Source organism: Hyla sarda, chromosome 5 (genome assembly GCF_029499605.1).
Source record: "Hyla sarda isolate aHylSar1 chromosome 5, aHylSar1.hap1, whole genome shotgun sequence".
NCBI lineage: Eukaryota > Metazoa > Chordata > Amphibia > Anura > Hylidae > Hyla > Hyla sarda.
The window spans coordinates 367,984,393-368,009,465 of NC_079193.1; the positions used below are offsets into that span (position 1 = coordinate 367,984,393).

At 45.2% G+C, this 25,073-nt stretch overlaps 1 long non-coding RNA gene across 3 annotated transcripts; it reads right to left on the minus strand.

Annotated features, from left to right (window-relative positions):
* LOC130272777 (uncharacterized) lies at positions 1-23,080 on the minus strand. Of its 3 annotated transcripts, none has more exons than XR_008843741.1 (3): positions 22,586-23,080; positions 3,118-3,277; positions 1-376 (listed from the first exon to the last, which is right to left on the minus strand). It is a non-coding gene; the product is annotated as an uncharacterized LOC130272777 (long non-coding RNA). The 3 variants fall into 3 exon arrangements; XR_008843740.1 differs by having other exon boundaries at positions 22,563-23,080; XR_008843739.1 differs by having other exon boundaries at positions 22,818-23,079.
* Between the last annotated feature and the right edge of the window lie 1,993 nt (positions 23,081-25,073).

Genomic DNA, 25,073 nt, shown 5'->3' on the forward strand with positions numbered 1-25,073 from the left:
GAAACTTTATTGACAAGTACATACAAGTCACAAACGGCAGCAGATGATAAAGCGATGAGCAATCACCAGGGAAACAGTTGAGGAATTTTTTGCTTCGTTTCACCGTCTTCCGCCCAGATATCCCGCGCTGGATGTCACAGATCAGTTAAGGTAAGCATCCTACGCCCAGCCGTATGGCACAGCAGAGCTGAGTGTAGGATGTTTACATGAACCGAGTAGTATGGAGATCATGGAGACAAGACGCAGTGTGCAGGAGGATGGGTCTCGGCACGCTTTACACAGACTCTTGGCATGACAGACCTGGGTGGGTGGAGGAGACCAGAAAACCCCAAAAACATGTGGAGGCAGCTCAAGGATCTGGAGACAATGGAGTCGGCTGGGAAATAGAAACATTATCCTAGATTTCTACATTAAATTGTACTCTGCTCAGAGAACCTGAGGAAGGGATATTAGGGGAGATCAAAATCTGTCCAGAGGAAAAGTTGCTGAGATGCCCATAGCAACCAATCAGATCGCTTCTTTCATTTTTAAAGAGGCCTGTGAAAAATGAAAGAATCGATCTGATTGGTTGCTATGGGCAACTAAATTTTTTCCTCTGGACAAGTTTTCATAACTCTCCCCCCACTAAAAACATTTATATCAGTGGTCTTCAAACTGCAGCCCTCCAGATGCTGCTGAACTACAACTCCCAGCATACAACTCAGCAACTTTGTTTGGACAGGATTTGGTAATCTCCCGCATAACCTTTCAACCACATAGAGCAATTACTGCAGTGATCAGGGTTATTGGTGCTCAATTACTAAACAGTTTCTTCACAGGAATATCTATGTTAAAGGGGTACTCTGGTGCTTAAACATCTTATCCCCTATACAAAGGATAGGGGATAAGATGCCTGATCGCGGGAGTCCTGCAGCTGGGGACCCCCGGGATCATGCACGCGGCACCCCGTTTGTAATCAGTTCCCGGAGCGTGTTCGCTCCAGGTCAGATTATGGTCGACCGCAGGGCGGGCAGCGTGTGACGTCACGCTCCGCCCCTCAATGCAAGCCTATGGGAGGGGGCGTGATAGCTATCACGCCCCCAACGTCTTGCATTGAGGGGCGGAGCGTGACGTCACACGCTGCCGGCCCTGCGGTTGCCGGTAATCAGTCCTGGAGGGAACACGCTTCGGGCACCGATTATAAACGGGGTGCCGCGTGCATGATCCTGGGGGTCCCCAGCTGTGGGACTCCCGCGATCAGGCATCTTATCCCCTATCCTTTGGATAGGGGATAAGATGTTTAAGCACTGGAGTACCCCTTTAAACGTCACCATTGAAGTCAGCAGAATTGTGAATGCAGCTCATGATCTTTACCTGACAATGGACAAGTGGAAATGATGTTGCGACCTTGTGTTTCTCAAGTTTTTACGTTACACAGTGAACTAAAATGTTATAAATATAATACACCCATATACCGTATATACTCGAGTATAAGCAGAGTTTTTCAGCACGATATTGCGTGCTGAAAACGCCCCCCTCGGCTTATACTCTAGTGGGAAAAAAAAATAAAAAAATAAAAATTCTGGCTTAGCTGTGAGGGGGATGGTCCAAGCGATCCATCTTCGGCCATCTATGCTGCAGGGACCGTCCGGTGGGGAGGGTTAGTCGTTCCGGGCTGTCCATCTTCACCACTCCGGGCCGGCCCTGAACTAGTGACTCTGCATTGACGCCACCACGCATCACGGATGTCTGCTGCGTACGGACGTCTCTGCGTGTAGTCGTCAACGCAACATCACTAATCCGTGGCCGGCCCGGAGCAGAGGGCCTTCCGGTGAAGATTGACAGCCTGGAAAGACTAGCCCTCCCCACCAGACAGTCCCTGCAGCATAGATGGCCGAAGATGGACGGCCTGGACCAGCTCACCCTTCCTTCCCACATAGAAAACAACAACAACAACAGGGGGGGGGTGATGCATTTCCCTAGGCTTATAGTTGAGTCAACTATTCCTAGGTTTTTGGGGTGAAATTATGGGCCTCTGCTTATATTCTGAACGACTAATACTCAAGTATATATGGTATACATTTTTAGATTTAAAAAAAAAAAATCCTGCAGTTCCATTTTCTGTGCTCAGACTGGAAAGAACTACACAACTTCCTCTTGAACATACAGCAGCTGATAAGTACTGGAAGGATTAAGATGTTTTTTAATAAAAGTAATTTACAAATCTGTAACTTTCTGGAATCAATTGATTTGAAAAATTTTCCACTGAAGTGCCCCTTTAAAGGCTATAAAAACAGATCCTGCAAGATGGCTGCCCTCATAATGTACAAAACAAAAGCTTTACAAAAATCAGAGAAACTGAAAGATTGCAGAAATAGACGTCCATTCGCATTAAAAGGGGTACTCCGCCCCTAGACATCTTATCTCCTATCCAAAGGATAGGGGATAAGATGTCAGATCGCCGCGGTCCCGCTGCTGGGGACCCCGGGGATCGCCGCTGCGGCACCCCGCCATCATTACTGCGCAGAGCGAGATCACTCTGCACGTAATGACGGGCAATACAGGGGCCGGAGCATCGTTACGTCACGGTCGTCACCCCCCCTGCCATAGACTTGCATTAAGGGGACAGGCCGTGATGTCATGAGGGGCGGAGCCATGCTGTCACGCTGCTCCGGCCCCTGTATTGCCCGTCATTACGCACAGAGCGAACTCGCTCTGTGCAGTAATGATGGCGCGGTGCCGCAGCGGCGATCCCCAGGGTCCCCCCCCCAGCAGCGGGACCCCGGCGATCTGACATCTTATCCCCTATCCTTTGGATAGGGAATAAGATGCCAGGGGCGGAGTACCCCTTTAAGCCAGTTTTTGGACAAAAGGTGCCTCCAGCTGTTGCAAAACTACAATTCCCAGCATGCCCGGACAGCCAAAGGCTGTCTGGGCATGCTGGGAGTTGTAGTTTTGCAACAGCACCCTGGTTGGAAAACTGCTTAAAAAATAAATAAATAAATAAATAAATAACTGGGAGTCTTAGCACTTCTAAGACTCTTTAGCACTTCTGTAAAGATGTTGGAATTTTCGTGAATAGTCAGGAACGCCAAGTGTTTCCTGCTCAGGTATGTCAGCACTCTGAAGAATACTTACAGGAGTAATCCAAAGCTCACTGAGACTCTTGTAGCCGATGGCGGCAAACATCGGACTGAAAGCTCCATTCAGCCTCAAAGCTTCCAGTCGGGGATGTTTACAGCAACAGACTACAATTCGGGATCCTATCGGCTGCAGGAATGTACACAACTTCATCAAGCTGAAAGAGGAAAAGATAGATTAATTAAGTCACCATACAGCTCATGAGACAGGTTGCAAAAAAAATATATATTATATAATATTTTTTATATCTACCGTATATCTCCATCACACAGACTTTGTTAAAATTACTGGTATGTATTATAATATTTTTTAGTTTAGACACACCCATATAAAAAAAAAAGTGATATATACAGCTTGACTCCACCTCCTTGACAAAGAAATATGGCAGCTCAAGTTTGGCAGCCATCATCAGCTCTAGAAGATATAGAGAGATAGAGAGATAGAGAGATAGAGAGATAGAGAGATAGAGAGATAGAGAGATAGAGAGATAGAGAGATAGAGAGATAGAGAGATAGAGAGATAGAGAGATAGAGAGATAGAGAGATAGAGAGATAGAGAGATAGAGAGATAGAGAGATAGAGAGATAGAGAGATAGAGAGATAGAGAGATAGAGAGATAGAGAGATAGAGAGATAGAGAGATAGAGAGATAGAGAGATAGAGAGATAGAGAGATAGAGAGATAGAGAGATAGAGAGATAGAGAGATAGAGAGATAGAGAGATAGAGAGATAGAGAGATAGAGAGATAGAGAGATAGAGAGATAGAGAGATAGAGAGATAGAGAGATAGAGAGATAGAGAGATAGAGAGATAGAGAGATAGAGAGATAGAGAGATAGAGAGATAGAGAGATAGAGAGATAGAGAGATAGAGAGATAGAGAGATAGAGAGATAGAGAGATAGAGAGATAGAGAGATAGAGAGATAGAGAGATAGAGAGATAGAGAGATAGAGAGATAGAGAGATAGAGAGATAGAGAGATAGAGAGATATATAGATATATAGATATCTCAACTGGCTCCAGAAAGTTAAATAGATTTGTAAATTTGGGTAGAAAACAGACATGGTCGCACATCTACAATCTTGTATAATGATCCGATTGCTTCTCAGCATAATATCAAAAACTAACAGGTTGTTATTATACATTTTTGATCAAAAGGTACAAGCCCACTCGCCACGTCAAGGCCACCTATTCAGAGTGGGTCCCTAACGTCCCTAGCATAAAATGGCGTAGCACTGGGCGGGAACGACCCATTGGCAGAACGGCCCCAATGCCACTCAAACCAGTTTATGGGCCACACCCCCCGCAGACACGGCGCCACGGACGCCGCACAGCACCACACCAGTGTGAACAAGGTGTAATAGCTCACTTACCATACTCTCCCAGTCAGACTGGGAGGCTGCTAGGAAAGAAATGACCCATGTGTGGCTAATTACCACCTATATAGGTGCGGCCCATAGACTGGTTTGAGTGGCATTGGGGCCGCTCTGCCAGTGAGTCGTTCCCCCCCCCCCCCCCCGTGGGCACTGGTGTCGTGGCGGTGGTGGTCGCCGCCCAGTGCTACGCCATTTTATGCTAGGTACGTTAGAGACCCACTCTAAATAGGTGGCCTTGACGTGGCGAGGGGGCTTGTACTTTTTGATCAAAAATGTATACTAACAACCTGTTAGTTTTTGATATTATGCTGAGAAGCAATCAGATCATTATACAAGATTGTAGATGTGCACCATGTCTGTTTTCTACCTGAATTCACAGATTTGTAAGTTATTTTTATTAAAAAAATATTAATCCTTTCAGTACTTATGAGCTTCTGAAGTGGAGTTCTTTTCTGTCTAAGTGCTCTCTGATGACACGTGTCTCGGGAACTGCACAGAGTAGAAGAGGTTTGCTATTGGGAGGGGGGGGGGGGGGATTTGCTTCTTAACTGGGCGATTCCCGACACGTGTCAGAGTGCACTTAGAAAAGAACAACTCCACTTCAGCAGCTCATAAGGACTGAAAGAATTAAGATTTTTTTTTTTTTATAGAAGTAATTTACAAATCTGTTTAACTTTCTGGAGTCAGAGGTATTCCAGAAAAAAAAAAAATTATAATTTTTTTTTTTTTTTTTTTTTTAAATATCAACTTTCAGTTTGTATTCATACCCTAAAAGCTATCCAGTCCTATCACCAGAACACACAGTAGGTTCCCTTTAATATGTCTATAATGGATTGCCTGAAGCTGGCCAAAACACCAGCGAGTGGAATCAGTGTTTAAAGGGGTGATCCAACGTTCTGAACATTGTTCACATTGCTCGGAGATTGAGGCGTGATCGTAACATCACAGCCACGCCCCTTGTGATGTCACACCCCCTCCACTCATGTCTGTTGGATGGAGCATGTCGGCCAACACACCCCCTTCCATAGACATGAATGAGGGGGTGTGGCATCACTGCCACAGGAACCGAAAGGATAGGGAATAAGGTGTCTAGCAGTGGAGTACCCCTTTAAGAAGGTTTTCCTGGAAGGGGACCATTTTCTTAAAAAAAAAAAAAAAACACCCTCACCTGTCCCTGGGTTGTGTGTGGTATTGCAGCTCAGAAGAGATGAAGCCAAATTGTAATACCACACACACACACACACACACAACCTCAGGACAGGTGGAGTTTTTTTTTTCTGGAAGAAATCGGCTCTATTCCTGGATGAGCTTGTTAAGTTTCAGATTTTTACCCAATGCATATATTACTGCACAAAAAACTTTTTGCAGACAGCTACTGCGATTACAAAAAGATTATCTGCAACTTTTATGGGGGTTTTGTGCAGCCTGAGAGTCAAATATACATCAACCAGACGCTGCTTAGATTTGTTTTTTGGTTTGAAATGTAGAATATTCGCAAATAATGGCGCAACGAGTAAACCATAGAAAGTGGTGGACTAAAGAAACGTGTACCTGCGCATGTTTGGTGCTTGTACACATTAGCATCACACAATAAATAAGTGGTAGACAAAAATTGTTCACTTCCACCAACCAAATATAAAATAAGTGTCAGCCGCACCGCTTGGCAGTAGTTTCCTACCATCTAACGCAAAGGTCTCCAGCTGTTGGCTGTCTCGGCATGTTGGAGTTTTGAAACACTTGAAGGGCCACAGTATGGAGACCACTGACAACATTAACCAAACCAGCTCTTGGCCAACCACCATCATTCACATGCCAGCTAACTCTACACAACGCCCCCTACTGGCCAAAAGGAACACAAAGTCCTCTAACGATTCACTTCCCCATAGGCGCGATTAAAGGGGTAAAAAACACACACACACACACACACACACACACACTCCAGAAAGTTAAACAGATTTGTAAATTACTTCTATTAAAAAAAAAATCTTAATCCTTTCAGTACTTATGAGCTTCTGAAGTTAAGGTTGTTCTTTTCTGTCTAAGTGCTCTCTGATGACACCTGTGTCGGGAAACGCCCAGTTTAGAAGAGGTTTGCTATGGGGATTTGCTGGGAGTTTCCCCAAGACAGGTGTCAGAGAGCACTTATACAGAAGAGAACAACCTTAACTTCAGAAGCTCATAAGTGCTCTCTGACACCTGTCTTAGGGAAACTCCCAGCAAATCCCCATAGCAAACCTCTTCTAAACTGGGAGTTTCCCGACACAGGTGTCATCAGAGAGCACTTAGACAGAAAAGAACAACCTTAACTTCAGAAGCTCATAAGTACTGAAAGGATAAGGATTTTTTTTTTATAGAAGCAATTTACAAATCTGTTTAACTTTCTGGAGCCAGTTAAGAGATATAAAAAGTTTTCCTGGAATACCCCTTTAACTCAGCTGATAAGTTTATGTCGCTGACTCCAACACAATAGAAAAGTTAACTGGGGACAAAAAAAAGTTTAACCCCTGTATCCACCCCCAATTTGCTTCAAGACGTGTAAGTGAGATCTCAGATTAAGCGTTGCTGGAACGAGGCATCTTGAGGGGGGGAGGGGGGGGGCGGTGGTGTAAAGAGTTTATTAAAAGTCACGGAGATGGCTGCCAACTACTCACGTGTAAAGATTTTACGGTTGACAGGCGTGTTACCATGGAGACAGCTGACCTGCCAGGAGCGACTAGATGATTCTATAGCTGGTTAATTAACAGACGGTGCAGGTAGCTTCCAGGAATTAGTCAGTGTGTACTGGAGATAGCCGGCGGCACCAAGCTGGAGCGGGGAGGACAAACAGAGGACGCAAGACGCCACCGCGGGCAGAGAAACATGTATGAGCACAGCTGCCCTATAATGTGCCCTTATAGAGGCCACGGGAAAAATAAATAAAAATTAATAATAAATAAATAAAAATAAATAAAAATAAATAAAAATAAATAAAAATAAATAAAAATAAATAAAAATAAATAAAAATAAATAAAAATAAATAAAAATAAATAAAAATAAATAAAAATAAATAAACTCTGCACCATACACACAAAGCTTTAAAACATAACTTTTGTAAGTGTACACCAGCAAAGGGTGGTTTTGTGGTGCGTTTTCTGCCATCCTAGTATAGATTAAAAAAATTTAATAAATGCCCACCTGGCATATACTTCTGCATCACAAGGGTTGACCAAATGAATGCGAAGTCATAGGGTACCCCAATAAATTTTGGAGGGATTGGCAGACTGTCTAATGGAGTGTTTCCCAGAGAGTCTTCAGCTATTGCAAAACTACAACCCCCAGCATGCACGGACAGCCTGCGGCTGTCCGAGCATGCTGGGAGTTGTAGTTTTGCAACAGCTGAAGACACCGGTTGGGAAGCGCCGGTCCAAGGTGAATGGGGGCTTCCCGACAATGCTGTGAGAAGGATAGAGCAGGTTGGATTTAAACTTTGACACTTAGGCTCGGTTCAGACTACAGAGTTTCCGCCTGCAATTCCGCTTTGAAATTGCAGGCGGAAATTTCACTTGCTAAAAATGTATAATGTAGTGAATGGTTTTCCGTTCACAAATTCACACTTCAGCATCTGTTAAGTAGAATTTGTGAATGGAAAATCCGCTTGGAAATTTCCGCCTGAAGAATGGTGTTGCTCTTTCTTCAGACGGAAATCTGCGCAGAACACATTGCAGTCTATTGGAGACTGCAGTGTCCGTGCGGTCCTAGCGCCGACCGATTCAGTCAGGGTTGGCCGCACTCGGAATCTCCGGGCGGAAATTTCCTGCTTGGATATTCCGCAGTCTGAACCTAGCCTAAGACACTGCCAGATAAGTCTGACACCAGCTTTCCTCTCCGCTTTCAGAACACTTGATTGAACCAGGATCTCTGGTGAAACCAAACAAATCCCCAATCCGCAGGAAAAGGGATAAGCAGTCCCCCCGCAATCACTAGGATGGGACCCTGGTGCTCAGTGAGGAGTGCGTGCCGCATGCGCTCCATTCATTCCTATGAAGACCGGAGTGCAGCTCTCGGGTATCATCGGCACTCTCATAGGAATGGATGGAGCGCATGCCATCTACTAGTAGACAACGCAAGGTCCTGACAGAGAGCCGGGGGTCATGTCCCATGATCGCACCCTCCCTCCCCCAGATCAGCTACTTAACCCCTATAGATTGCCCTAGTACTCAGTTAATGTGTATGGGAACCTTTTTTTGGGCAATATGAACTATAATGTGTACAGCTGTGTCTATGAGAGCGCAGTTCAGGTTGTTCAACCATTAACCCCCTTCTGGTTTAACGCTCGACCAAACATACGCTCGGTTGACAGTCACCTCTCATGGTTGAACGTTCATGTGTTCTCTATGGGGAGAGACAAACCGCAACTAGACAGCTAAAGCTCACCTCTCCAAAAAAAAAAAGAAGGGTCAGCAGAGAAAAGATGCCAGACCCTTCTCCGCCCTTTTCTCCAAATATAAAAAAAAAAAAAAAAAAAAAAAAAAAACCTTTAGATCAGGGGTCTCAAACTGGTGACCCTCCAGAGCAAAACTTCAACTCCCAGCATTCCCAACAGCAGTTAGCTGCAGCAAATGGCTGTCTGGGCATCTCTAGGCATGCTGGGAGGTGAAGTTTTGCAACATCTGGAGGGCCACCAGTTTGAGACCCCCGCCTTAGGCTGGGTTCACACTACGTTTTCTCCCATACGGCAGGGGGGAGCTAAAACCTCGCGCTCCCGTATGTCACCGTATGCGCTCCCGTATGTCATTCATTTCAATGAGCCGACCGGAGTGAAACGTTCGGTCGGCTCATTTTTTGCGCCGTATGCGCTTTTACAACCGGACCTAAAACTGTGGTCAACCACGGTTTTAGGTCCGGTTGTAGAAGCGCATACGGCGCAAAAATGAGCCGACCGGACCGAACGTTTCACTCCGGTCGGCTCACTGAAATGAATGACATACGGGAGCGAATACGGTGACATACGGGAGCGCGAGGTTTTAGCTCCCCCCTGCCGTATGCGCTCCCGTATGGGAGAAAACGTAGTGTGAACCCACCCTTAGATTGTCTTTGGTCTAAAGAGGTATATGGGTACCTTTATAGCCATCTCACTTTTAACCAATGGGGGCATCTCAGATCAAGGATAAGAAACAATTCTTGGGGGGGGGGGTGTTAATGTTTCATCGGGACTATAGTCCAAGCAGAGTGCGATACTGTTACAATTCAGCGTTTCGGTGCAATTTAACATGTAAAACAATCCACCCTCATCTACAACTCAAGTCATTGGCCATTCAATGTGGACCGGTTCCTTGTCAACCAGGTGACACCGCATCATCCCGATATCCCCAAACATTATAACCTAATCAAAATAATCCCCACCAACCCAATTCGAGATAAGCGAAGTTACAGTGATTCGATACGTCACAAACTTCTCGGCTCGGCGGTTGCCAACTATCCTGCATAAATAAGTTCAGCTTTCAGGTGCTCCCGTGGGCTGGAGATTCTCCTAGGACTGTACCCAGCCCACCGGATTGAATCACTAACTTCGCTCATCTCCAAACCCAATGAAGGTCATTAACCGATGAACCTGACTGCATAAGTCCTTGACCCCCACCCAATACATTCTGTATGAACTGCAAAATAGACAGAGGGGAGTGGTAAACCTTAAAGGGGTTCTCAACTGGCCAGTGTTCGTAATATAGAGTTCTGAACGCTGTGCACATGCTACGTGACGCCATACACCCTGACCCCTCAATGCAACTCTATGGGAGATGGTGGCAAGTGCACAGTGTTCAGAACTAAGTGTTCTGAACGCTGGCCAGTGGAGTCCCCTTTAAAGTAATACTCTAATAGTGTTTCTTTTTCTTCTCTTTAAACACTCCAACAGTAAAGTGGATATATCTGTCTACATCGCCTTACAGGATCTGCTGAGGACCTCAGGACATCTTCAGAGGCCCATCATGGAGTCCAGGAGTAGACGGGTCAGAGGTATAGAATGACCTTATAATAGTCAGGTGGTTTTATTGTTATGGCTTCTGTATGAACAGGTAAGAGTATCCAGGCCTCGCTTCATTCAGGTAACATTATGGAGCAGTCGTATTCTGTCATTGAGAAAACTGGCTCAGAGTTTCCGTCATTAACATCAAGTTAGAGGTTAAACAAGGTTACGGCATCCGGCCGAGCCAAAACACGCTCCACCGGTAAATACCTTTCCTTGCTCACAGAAAGGAGTATTATTTATTAACAGAGGGAAGGGCATATAAATAGTTAATTTAAAGAGCTACAAACCCAGCTACCATCAGTCACACATACATGTAAAAGCTTCATTACTGGCAATATAGGACAGTAGTAGGGGTCATGGCAGAGATTCCATTAAAGGGGTACTCCGGTAGAATTTTTTTTAGATCAACTGGTGCCAAAAAGTGAAAGTTTTGTAAATTATTTATATTAAGAAAAAAAAAAAAATCTTAATCCTTCCAGTACGTATCAGCTGCTGAATACTACAGAGGAAATTTTTTGAATTTCTTTTCAGTCTGACCACAGTGCTCTCTGCTGACACCTCTGTCCATTTTAGGAACTGGTGCCAGAAAGTTAGATTTGTAAATTACGTCTATTTATAAAAAATAAAAAATCCTTCCATTACTTATTAGCAGCTGTATGCTACAGAGGAAATTCTTTGCTTTTTATATTTTTTTGTCTTGTCCACAGTGCTTTCTGCTGACACCTCTGTCCGTGTCAGGAACTGTCCAGAGCAGCATAGGTTTGCTATGGGGGATTTTCTCCTGCTCTTGACAGTTCCTGACACAGGTATCAGGTGTCAGCAGAGAGCACTGTGGACACAAAACAAACAAAACAAAACCTGAAATTTCCTCTGTAGCATACAGCTGCTAAAAAGTACTGGAAGGGTAAAGATTTTTTAATAGAAATAATTTACAAAATCTGTTTAACTTTCTGGCAGTTTATTAAAAAAGTGTGAAAGCAAATACAATTTATTGCAACTGGAATATCCCTATAATGTGTATAAATTTTGCTTTTCCCCCCAACCAGGGTGCCTCCAGTTGTTTCAGAACTAGAGCTCAAAGCTGTTGTCTGTCCAGGTATGCTGGGAGTTGTAGTTATCCAACAGCTGGAGGCACTGGGCAGGAGTGGTATAAATCCACATATAATGATCAGGGCCTGTATACAGCGACTAGTAGTAGCGCGTCCTAAGCCGTACCTGTGTAGCGCGCTCACATGACTCGCTCCGTTTGCTTTGAGGCCTGGCAGGCAGCCACAGACTGGAGAGAACGTCCTTCAAGAAGAGCAGCACACGGTGAATGCAGCTCCGCAGCTGGGACAACGACTCAATCCTGAAGGATACGGCTACAGAACGACCGCGACCCTCAGTGTTCGCCTTCCCATGATGGGTGTTGTAGTTTGGTCACAGGTTAGCTGTCAGGGCACCACTATGGGAGCTGTAGTTTTGCAACAGTTTGAGAGCTACAGAGAGGGCAACAGAGCGCAGTAAGGTCATGGAACCGTGTAACCCCAGCCTTACTATAAATTAGGGTAAAGCATTTCTGTACAGAGGAAGACACCATACAAGTATCCAGGTCCTTCATCTTTAGAGGGGTACTCTGGATAGGGGATAAGATTTCTTAGGGCCAAAGGATAGGGCATAAGATGTCTGACCGCGGGGGTCCCGCCGCTGGGGGACACCCGCAATCTCGCATTCGGCACCCACCTCTCTGAGCTGCACGCCACGCTGCCAGCTCAAACTGCCGGGTGCCGACCACAGGGCCGGAGTATAGTGACGTTACAACTCCGCCCCTGTGTGACGTCAACCCCGCCCCCCCCCCCCCCCCCCCGAGCTATGCAAGTCTATAGGAAAGGGTGTGCTGGTGCCAAATGCAAGATCACGGAGGTCCCCCGCGGGTAGACATCTTATCCCCTTTCCTTTGGATAGGGGTTAAGATGTCTTAGGGCCGAGTACCCCTTTAAAGGGTAGCAGATCCTGACCCCAACAGATTTGTAAATTACTTCTATTAAAATCTTAATCCTTGCAGTACTTAGCTGCTGTATGCTCCAGAGGAAGTTTTGTATTTCTTTTCTGTCTGACCACAGTGCTCTCTGCTGACACCTCTGTCCATGTCAGGAACTGTACAGAGCAGCGTATGTTTGCTATGGGGATTTGCGCCAGCTCTGGACAGAGGTGTCAGCAGAGAGCACTGTGGTTGTGACAAAATAAATCCAAAAAGAATAACTTCCTCTGTAGTATACAGCAGCTGGAAGGATTAAGATTTTTTAATTTACAAATCTGTAACTTTCCGGCACCAGTTGATTTAAAAAAAAAAAAAAGTTTTCCAGTGGAGTACCCCTTTACGTTTGCACAACTTTCTAAGGCTGCATTCTTACATAGTGCAGCTTTGAAGTCAAAATAAAGTGTGGACCACCATGGAGGACAAGGTCTACGTCTATTTTGGTGTCAGTAATTGTCACCTGTACTAAGTCCGCTGTTGTGTAACTAAACCTAGATAGATACACAACTGCACTGTGCAGGAGCTCCTTCAGGTTACCCTACCATTCACTTCAATGGGTCTGCCGAACCTGTACAGACCAAATACAGGGGTTTGTCATTCCCCAGGAGCGGCAGTGCTCTGTGAGCTAAACCGCTCCTGTACTTGCTACAAAGTATCAAACTGGAAATACAATGTATCAAACCCTCAGCTGGGAGAAATAAGGACAGGCGCGAAGTTAGTGATTCGATACGAACCTCGCAGCTCGGCGGTTGCGGACTTTAGCCTGCATAAAGGAGTTCAGCTTTCATGTGCTCTGGTGGGCTGGAAAAGGTGGATATAGTCTCAGAAGACTCTCCTAGAGACTATCCACCTTTTCCAGCCCACCGGAGCACATGAAAGCTGAATTTACACAGGCTAAAGTCCGCAACCGCCGAACCGTGAAGTTCGTGACAAATCGAATCACTAATTTCGCCCATCTCTAGTTTCAATCCTCAGTGCCAGCAAGCAGAGATCCTGAAAATGGTGACACTGAAATAAGGAGTACAATATAAAAGTATAAGCCGTATAAGATGCACTTTCTTTCCAAAACTTGGGGGGGTTGAGTTGGTGCGTCTTATAATACACACACCTATTGCCGTGGTCCCTGCGGCCATGACCCGCGGCTAATACAGGGCATCACCGATTGCGGCAATGCCCTGTATTAACCCTTCAGACGCAGCGTTCAGAGCTGACCGCCGCATCTGAAGCGAAAAACAACACTAACCCGGCTGTGCGGTGAAATTGCGGCGTCCCGAACAGCTTACAGGAAACCGAGAGGAACCTTACCTGCCTCCTGGATGTCTTCTCCGTGCCGGGATCCCCTGCATGGCCGGCGCTCTCCTTCGACATCATCACGCACGCCGTCCCGTCATCCAAGGGCATGCGTAGCAACGTGATGACGGCGACGGAGAGCGTGGATCCCGGGGAAGAAGACGTCCGGAGCGACAGGGGGACACCCAGGGGACGTGGTGACAGCGATGGAGCGACATCCAGGGCAGCGGTGACGGGTCCAGAGCGGTGGGGGACACGCGAGTATTACCTCCTATCCAGTGGTCTTCAACCTGCGGACCTCCAGATGTTGCAAAACTACAACTCCCAGCATGCCTGGACAGCCAACGGCTGTCCGGGCATGCTGGGAGTTGTAGTTTTGCAACATCTGGAGGTCCACAGGTTGGGTTCAGAATCTTTTTTTTACTAGGTTTTGCACCTCTAAAATTGGGTGCGTCTTATATGCCGGTGCGTCTTATAGGGCGAAAAATACGGTAAATGGTGCAGTACTATATTACCTATCCTACATTATGGGCGTTCGGCTAAGCTGACAAGCGCACTGTGTACAATAACCAGGATAGTGAGTGCAACAATGTATGTACACATTAAACAAGGCGGGAAAGGTCGGCACTCAAGTCCGTGGTGGTGCTCGCGCAAAGCTGGATACTGGAAACGTGAAGAAAGCCCGGCACTCACTAAATTTTGCCAATTGTAGCGCGTTTTATTCACACAGATGCAAATCACAAATAGTCAAACACGCGTTTTGGCCAAAGCCTCTCAGACTGACATCAGGTCAGTCTGAGAAAGGCTTTAGCCGAAACGCATCTTTGCGACTAGATGTGAATTGCATCTGTGTGAATAAAACATGCTACAATTGGCAAAAGAATTTAGTGAGTGCCGTGATGTATGTACACAGTGACCTCACAAAGAGCCGGCGTTAGGGCAGGGCAACCTGGGCAGCTGCCCAGGGCCCCCTGAACATATTTATATCCATACTCACAATACTGTATTTTACTGCGATTGTGCGCAAATCGTGGCAAAATATAGTCAGGGCCGGGTTTGTCTTTTTTTTCCAGGCACTGGCAGGGCCGATTACAACCCTGACTGGCAGCAGCTATGGGACCCATGGCTGCACTTACATCCCCATGCTCTATGACCACAGGCTGGTTTAGACCTGCAGTAGCGCGTTGATGACATCACCGGTCCGACACAGGCAGCAGGATGTAATCTCTTCATTGCACCCTCTGTAGGATCTCAGAGGTCACCAGCGTGTACCCCCTTTCTCATTGACTGCAGGTCTAAACCAGCCTGTGCGGAGAAGAGCGGAGAGCAAAAGAAATGACAACTCTTCTCAAGTTACCCAGTGCCATCATCCTGTCTAGAGATGAGCGAACTTACAGTAAATTTGATTCGTCACGAACTTCTCGGCTCGGCGGTTGACGACTTTTCCTTCATAAATTAGTTCAGCCTTCAGGTGCTCCCGTGGGGTGGAAAAGGTGGATACAGTCCTAGGAGACTCTTTCCTAGGACTGTATCCACCTTTCCCAGCCCACCGGAAAGCTGAACTAAATTTATACAGGAAAAGTCAGAAACCGCTGAGCTGAGAAGTTCGTGACAAATCGAATTTACTGTAAGTTCGCTCATCTCTAATCCTGTCTATTAGACCAACATGAGTTACAGTACAGCAGAGACTTCTGTTAATGTTTATTGCCAGACTGTAAATGTACAATATAAAACTACAACTCCCAGTGTGGCCTATGTAATTACTCACCACATCCCTTTAAGGCTGGGGAAGGAGGCACAGACCGGGAGACCACACTGGGAGTTGTAGTCCTATGTTGTATAATAAGTTGTACCTCTAGAGTTCTTTTTAACATATGAAGCAGCCCTGTGTATGATATTCATTTGTTTATTATTTATTTTAAAATCAGCAATAAAAAAAAAAAAATAAAATAAAAAAAGCCAAACTAAGCTTTAATCCTAGATGTCCTTTTGTGATTTTTAGCGGATTCCGTTTCTACACAGTGCAGTTTTCTGTAAAAATTGCACAATATATTTATTCTGTAGGTCCATATGGCCGCAAGAATACCCAAATTTATATAGGTTTGATTTTATTATCAAATTATAAAACTACATGCACCAAAATGTATATGTTGAAAAATGTCCTCTTCAGCCCCCTATAACTTTAATTTTTCCGTATAAGGGGGTGTATGAGCTCTAATTTTTTTGCACCATGATCTGAAGTTTTTATATTGGACTTTTTGATCACTTTATTCATTTATGTAAAAAATAAAAAAAATAAAAAAATGTATAATCCAAATTTTTTTTATTTTTTATTTTAGTCCCATAGGGGACTATAACATTGCGCGCGCACCCCCCCCCCCCCTTACAGTGATCACTGCCATCTAATAGCCGGGCATTGATCATGTTATCGCCGCTCGACTGCTCCTGCCTGGATCTACGGTACGGAGCAGTCATTCGGCAATCGGACAGTAAGGAGGCAGGAAGGGATCCTCCTCACTTCCTGCAAGAAAAAAGGGTTAATGCCAGATATCAGCCACATCGGTGATGTCCAGCATTAGCTGTGTGTCCTGGTTGCCTATAGCAACCGGGACCCACCGGATATGATGCATGATGCACGCTCACCTGCTGAGAATAAACGTTAATAAACGTCCATTTGCGGCAAGAGGTTAAAATGATACCCATGGTTACAGAGGAAAACCGGAAGATCTTTGGTCATGCAATTCAGGGGCCCCATATTTAATTTTGCCCAGGGCCACACTTAGTCTAATACCAGCCCTGACCTCACCAGCAGAATAGTGAGTACAATACAGGATATAACTCAGGATCAGTACAGGATCAGTAATGTAATGTATGTACACAGTGACCTCACCAGCAGAATAGTGAGTACAGCTCTGGAGTATAATACAGGATATAACTCAGGATCAGTACAGGATCAGTAATGTAATGTATGTACACAGTGACCTCACCAGCAGAATAGTGAGTACAGCTCTGGAGTATAATACAGGATATAACTCAGGATCAGTACAGGATAAGTAATGTAATGTATGTACACAGTGACCTCACCAGCAGAATAGTGAGTACAGCTCTGGTGTATAATACAGGATATAACTCAGGATCAGTACAGGATAAGTAATGTAATGTATGTACACAGTGACCTCACCAGCAGAATAGTGAGTACTGCTCTGGAGTATAATACAGGATATAACTCAGGATCAGTACAGGATAAGTAATGTAATGTATGTACACAGTGACCTCACCAGCAGAATAGTGAGTACTGCTCTGGAGTATAATACAGGATATAACTCAGGATCAGTACAGGATAAGTAATGTAATGTATGTACACAGTGACCTCACCAGCAGAATAGTGAGTACTGCTCTGGAGTATAATACAGGATATAACTCAGGATCAGTACAGGATAAGTAATGTAATGTATGTACACAGTGACCTCACCAGCAGAATAGTGAGTACAGCTCTGGAGTATAATACAGGATAAGTAATGTAATGTATGTACACAGTGACCTCACAGCAGAATAGTGAGTGCAGCTCTGGGGTATAATACAAGGCAAGTAATGGGCATACAGAAAATGAGGCTGAGTTTCCCCAACCAGGGTGCCTCCAGCTGTTTCAAGACTACAACTTTTGTCATGCTGGGAGTTGTAGTTTGGCAACAGCTGGAGGCACCCTAGTTGGGAAACTGCAATAAGTCAAACTATTTCTGAAGACATCTACAACTTCATGTTGTCTCTTTACACGGTTACTTCTTATAGACAATGAAACACAAGGACAAATAGAGATCACAGTCAGTGCTGTAGTGTCCAAAGCAGAAGTCTCCAACCTGTGGCTGCAAAACTACAACTCCCAGCATCTATAGACTGCATGGCTTGGAATTGTAGTTTGGCAACAGCTGCAGAGTCGCAGGTTGGAAGCCGCCACAGCCGAGCGCCATGACCTTCAGAGCCGGTCTACGCATCATCCGGCTCGGCAGAGTCACCCCCCCCCCCCCAATAATATATATCCCAGCAACACTTAATCACCTAAATGTATAAGTATTAACCCTTGCATGTAGAAAATACAAACAGTGACGCCAACCTAATACACACAAGTAACAGAACTCACGCCAGAGGTTAATTCCTAAGTAAACCAGTTAAGCTTAAAGTACACAAGATATTTAACCCCTCTGTAGCCACACGTCTAGAAGACACAATTTTTTCCAACACACGTATAAGCAAATAACCAGTGACCATGACTGCTACCCCCCCCCCCCACCATATATAAATGTTATAGGTACTAAACTTGTAGCAAGTCAGAATGCAAAAGTATTAACACCCCCCCATAGCCAGCCAATGCAACATGTACTAATGCACCAACATGCAAATTCATTTGAACCCTCCAATGCAAGTGCAAAAGTATAAGCCCCCCATTAGGAAATACTGCACTAGTATGAATAGCTAACAAGGAGGCCTCCAGCTATTGCAAGACTACAGTTCCCAGCATGCTCGAATAGCCATAGGCTGGGAGTTGTAGTTTTGCAAAAGCTGGAGGCCTCAACTTCCATTTAAGTATTAGGCTACACAGACTAGTGCTGCAACAAGTCCCAGTGTATAAGTATTAAAGGGGTACTCCTGCCACAAGACCTTATCCCCTATCCAAAGTATCGTGACGTCACAACTCTGCCCCGGTGTGACGCCCCGCCCCCTCAATGCAAGTCTATGGGAGGGGGCGTGACGGCCGTCACGCCCCCTCCCATAGACATGCATTGAGGGGGCGTGACGTCACACGGGGGCAGAGTCGTGACGTCACGATATTCAGTCCTTGTGGTCGGGAGGCATAACAGAGCCTCCAGGTGGGTGCTGCATGCTAGATTGCAGGGGTCCCCAGCGACGGGACCCCCGCGATCAGACATCTTATCCCCTATCCTTTGGATAGGGGATAAGATGCCTTAAGACCGGAGTACCCCTTTAAACGTAGTTGCAGCCTCCAAGTAGGACACACTCCCAACAGGAGACAACCAGGCTTAGGCTGCATGCGCGCCACGTTTATGCTACACAGTTCCCGTATACGGTTTCAAGTTAAAAACCATATAGAAAACCGTATGCATTGACTTAACATTGTAAACCGTATGTCAAACGCATCATCCAGTTTAGTCCGTTTTGTGTCATACGGTTTTGTCTTTTTTTTTTTGTACCCAAAACCGTAGACCGTTTTTTGGTGCGAGTGAAAAACCTTTTTTTTAAACATGGGAGTCAATAGGAACCATACAGAACTGTATGTGCGCACGGTTCCATCCAGTTTGCACCCTATGGGTTTTGCACAGTTTTCTTGGAATTTCAATCAAACAAGTGAAACTTTATGCAAAGTGGAGTGAAAAGTTAAACGTATACTTTTTTGCTTAAAAAACGGATGCAACCGGACATCATTTTTTAAACCGTATACGGATTAAAATTTGTACACACGTTTTGATACAGTTTAGTCCAGTTTTTCATCAAAAACCTGAACGGAACTGTATTCGGGCTGCATTCACACCACGTTTTTGCAGTACAGTTCCCGTACACATTTTCAATTTGAAAACCGTACGGAACCGTATTGAAAACCGTATGCATTGACTCTCCATTGAGAACCGTATGCCAAAAGATGCATCAGGTTGTGTCCGATTTGCATCCTGTAAGGTTTTATCAGTTTTTTCCCCGTACCCAAAACCGTAGCCTACCAGTTTTAGGTCTGGATGAAAACTGTATTAAACCGTATACTTTTTTTTTTAAACATGGGAGTCAATGGGAACCGTACAGAACTGTATGTGCGTACGGTTCCATCCAGTTTGCACCACACGGTTTTTGACTTTGCACAGTTTTTTTCTTGGAATTTCACTCAAACAAGTGAAACTTTATTCAAAATGGAATGAAAAGTTAACATTTTTTTTTCTTTTAAAAAACGGATGCAACCGGACATATTTTTTAAACCGTATATGGTTTTTAACTGTTTACGGGTCGAAATTTGTACACCCGTTTTGATACAGTTTAGTCTGGTTTTGAGGAATCAGTTTTTCATCAAAAACCTGATACGGGAAACTGTACTGCAAAAACGTGGTGTGAATGCTGCCTTATGTGCTGGCACTACCTTGTACACAGGGCCGCCACCAGGGGGTACAGCAGTAATGAGCCCAGGCCCCTGCAGAGGCCTGAAGTTTAAATGGGCACTGTCCGATACAAAAGCTTTTGATATGTTGTGAAGCATGTATAACCAATAGGTTCTGCAATTGCTTTCATTAGAAAATGTTCAGTACAGTGGTCACTCAACATACGATGGTAATTCGTTCCAAACGAGCCATCGTATGTTGAGGGATTTGTGCAATGTAAAGTATAGGAAGCTGTACTCACCTGTCCCCGCCGCTCTGGACCTCGTTCTGCCGCTCCCGATGGTGACCCCCGGCCTCTGCTGGGCTCTCCTGGTCTTCTCCGGTCCTCTTCTGTCTTCCGCAAGGCCTTACTGGGCCTGCGTAACGACATCATTACGCCGCTGCGTACGCCATTCTTATTGGATGGTGTGCGCAGCAGCGTATTGACGTCATCGGAGAGGGCCGAGAACACACCGGAAGACCAGCGCTGGACCCGGAGGGCATCCCGGAGCATCATGGAGTGGTAAGTAATACTTACCGCACCACACGGGGAACATTAAGCTGCTATCCGGCAGCAGCTTGAGCATAAAAAAAAAGCATCGTATGTCGAGGCCATCGTAGGTCGGGGGGGGGGGGTCACTGTTATTCATACCGAAAAATCCAGTCAAACAACTGCCCCCCCCTGCCTGCTTGGACACATACTAGTCCTGCTGTGTCCATGAGTCATCACCCATGTCATGGACTCACTTCCTTGATTGACAGCTGTGAGCGCAGGGCTCAAACCTGGAGGAAAAATCCTCCCACTGTCATCTTGTGTCCCGCTACTGTCAGTGAGGACAAGCTGGGAGTTGTAGTTTTGCTAATGCTAGAGGAAATGTGAGCGGACAGCATACTGAGGGAGGGGGCGGAGACCTGCACAGTGAGGCCACGCCCCCTCCTGAGATGAATTCAGACTAGTGAGCTAAATTAAAAAAAAGTGTAATAAAAAAAATAAATAAAGGTGCTTAACACAAGAATAAAACGTACATGGTCAGGATTAGGTACTGAGTGATATATTAAAATAAAAAAAAAGGGGGGGGTGATTAATTTACACAGAGGGTAATAAAAGGGGAATGAAGTGGCACGGGGGGGGGGATAATTTGGCACAACGCACAGGGTTATAAAAATAAAAATGATACAGTAGGGGGGGATTAAACGGCACTGAGATTCTCCTGTAATATTCCTTTTTATCAGGCTTTATAGGTATTTACACTCTGGGGTGAGTACAGGACGGTATTCTGTCATTTAGGAAGATTTGAGCCCCCCCAATAAATTCCCCCCCCCCCCCCCCCCACCAGTGACTGCTATTAGGAGATTGTACTGTACACACACACACACACACACACACACGTGTATTCCGGCCCCATACATCCTCCCCATGTGATCATCATATGGCAGACAGGAGTATTCGCCCCATTCATACTAGTGCTGCAGTATTAACCCCTATATATCCCACCCATGTGCACAAATCTACCAAATGCAGAAGTATTAGTACCCCTCCAGTGCATGCTATACTGATTTAAAATGTTAAGTGTTAACTCCCCATGTGCACCTAAAAAAAAAACATATGAAAAAGTATTCACACCCCTCAGATACATCCTAGTGCATACGTGTTCATCTTCCATACAGCCCACCCATGTGCAGGCAGCTACAACATGCAAAAGTTTTCACCCCTCATATACGTGGGAATAAGTATTCACTCCCCATGTAAATGCATAACTATTAGCCCCCCCAATTAGATTCTAATCCATAAGCTATAAGTATTAACCCCCCCATGTGCATGCATTAACCACTTGCAAAGGTTTTGACACCTTCACATGCATGCTGTACATACTAATGCAGTGGCTCCCAACCAGGATGCCCCCTCCACTGTTGCAAAACTACAACTCCCAGCATGCCTGGACAGCCTTCGGCTGTCCAGGCATGCTGGGTGTTGTAGTTTTTCAACAGCAGGAGGAAATCTAGCTGGGAAACACTGCCAAAGACAAAAATAGCCCCCCCCCCCCCCCTATATATATATATATATATAACACATTAGTGCGCAAGTATTAAAGGGGTACTCCACTTTTTTTTTTTTTGGGGGGGGGGGGGGGGGGGGGGCAGAAAGTTAAACAGATTTGTAATTTACTTCTATTTAAAATCTTAATCCTTCCAGTAGTTATTGGCAGCTGTATGTTAGAGAGGAAATTATTTTCTTTTTAAAATGTATTTTTTTTGTCTTGTCCACTGCTCTCTGCTGCCACCACTGTCTGTTTCAGGATCTGTCCAGAGCAGCATAGGTTAGCTATATGGATTTTTCTCCCCCTGCTCTGGACAGGTGTCAGCAGAGAGAAAAAAAAGAGAAATTTAAAAAGAAAATAATTTCCTTTATAGCATACAGCTGCTAATAAGTACTGGAAGGGTAAAGATTTTTTTTACTAGAAGTTATTTACAAAATGTGTTTAACTTTCTGGCACCAGTTGATAAAATAAATAACGTTTTTCACCGGAGTACCCCTTTAACCCATATCTAGGCAACATCTACCAAGTGCAAAAGTATTAGAGCCCCTTGTTAACCCTTTACAAGGACAGATAAAGAGGACACACACGTGATCTCAGGGGAGTTTGTGACCTTCAAAGTTGCAGGAACTTTCCAGGACTCCCAGGCCCATCACCCGCAGCTGTACGGGGCTCTGCCGGCTGCGGAAGGTCACGTGGGCCCGGCGCGAGGTGCAGTAGATGAGGGCAGACACCAGGGGGCGCCTCCATGTTCTCCCCTGCAGTGAGGTCGCCTCCTCTCTCGCTTCCTGCGGTGCAGCTCTCCCACCCGGTCACAAAGTGACTTCCCCCCGTTAGACACTGACCTGTAACCGGCTACGGGGCCCCTCTACTCCGTCCACCCAGCACCCGCCACTAACAGCCGAACACCGTGTGTACCGGAAGCTGTGAGGCTACGGAGTAACCCTGCACAAAAAATACTTCCCTGCGGCTTCTAACCACGCCCACTTTCACTCTATCTGCCAATCGCCACGCTGGAGGTTGCACCAATAGCAGCGCGCGTCTTTCCGTCCCGTCATAAGGACGGGGATTTTGATTGGTTGGTTTTGGTTACCAGAGTGAACGCATATAGTTATAGGTATGTCTTTAAAACAGGCGCCATTTTGTCGAAGATCAGTAAGTATCCTGTGAATGACAGCAAGGAGGGGATTGGGAAGGGTTCATGGGCTTCACCGTCCTGTATCTTTTACCAGACCACAGTCATCACGTGTTCTTATTAACCCCTTAAAAGGGGTTATCCACCATAAGGTGATTTTAGTGCGTACCTGGCAGACAGTAATGGACATGCTTAGGAAGGATCTGCGCTTGTCTTGGGGCTAATTGGCTATGTTTTGAGATTACCATAACACTGTGGCTAGCTTTTTGTGAACTGGTATTTCCTGTTTGAGTTTTCTTCTTTGCCTACAAATCCCATAATTCCATTTTCCTCCCTCCCACACATCAGCCACCCCACCCATTGAAACATAAATGATCTTCATCCATTCAAAAGACCTGTGGTTTTCAATCAGGGTGCCTACAGCTGTTGCATTAGTTGTAGATTGATCTCTCTCCCACCAAGCGATCGCTCCACCCATTGAAGCAGACATGTCAGGTCACGGCCGCATTGCAAGCTGGGAAAAATCTGAGACAACAGTCATTTTGTATGCTGTTAAAAATAAATATTGGGGTGAAAATCACAGAAGAATTGTGAGAAAACCGTCGCACACAGGTACAGACACTATATTATGGACTACACTAACTTTACAGCCCCTGTAGCATAGTCAAATAAAATAAGATCCTGGAATACCCCTTCAAGGAACACAGGGATTTTTCATTTTTGCACTTTCTTTTTTCCCCTCCTCGCCTTCTAACAGCTGTAACGCTTTAAATTTTCCACTAAGGGTATTACGTTTTGGCCCCCGTTAATTGTATCCGTCAGCAAACAGCTGAAAACAGTATGCTGACGTATACTGTTAGCGGGCACAGTGTACCATTGTGAAACCCGCTGACTCCTTTCAGGACGTGTGCGCTATTCCAGAGGCGCAAAAGCCCCTGTCATGAGTTGCTTAAAATGGTGCATATGTCCCGAACGGAGTCACTAGAGGTGACTCAGTTCTGCAGCAGAAGTAAATGGGCTGCGCTGCTCCTGTAACAGTATACGCCGAAATCCCATTTTCGTCGGGAAGCCGACAGATACGATTAACAGGCGCCAGAACGTAGTTCTTACCCTTACAGACTCATATGAGGGTTTGTTTTTTGCGCCACCAATTGTACTTTTTAAGGACATCAATCATTTTATCACCAAATCTACAGTGAAACAAAAAAAAATTATTTGTGGGGCGAAATAAAAAATAAAAAAAACGCCATTCTTGGGGCTTCACTTTCTACACAGTGCGATTTTCGTTGAAATGATGCATCAGCTTTATTCTGTAGGTCCATATAATTACAACAATACCCAGTTTATATAGGTTTCGTTTAATTTTGCTACTTAAAAAAATATATAGCTTTTTGTAAAAAAAAATTATTATGCTTAAAACTGTCCTCTTCTGACCCCTATAACTTTTTTATTTTTCTGTATACGGGGCTGTATGAGGGAAATTTTTGCGTCGTCATCTGTAGTTTTTATCGGTAACATTTTTCACTACTAATCTTTGGCGTTTTTGTGTATTTTTTGGCTCAGCGGCAGTTTTTTTTTTAAACTGCTGCATGTTGAGACTATGGGAGAGAAAAAAATACCACTAAAAACGCAACATGGTTTTTGCATTTACATTTCTTTTGGCGTTTTTTGTTTTTTTTCCTATTATTGTTACTAAAGAGTTAAAAAAAAAAAAAAGAGGTGGAAACAGGAACAGAAAAAACTGCCAAGAGAGAAAAAAAAAGCAATTTCTGAAGGATAGGGATAAGATGTTTGATCGCGGGGGTCACGCTGCTGGGAACCCCCGCAATATCTCCTGCAGCACCCCAGTCTTCTTGTGCACGGAGAGAGCTTTGCTCCCTGCGTAATGACTGGCGATGCAGGGGCCGTAGGATTGTGACGTCACAGCCCCGCCCCCTCGTGACATCACGCTCCGCCCCCTGATTGC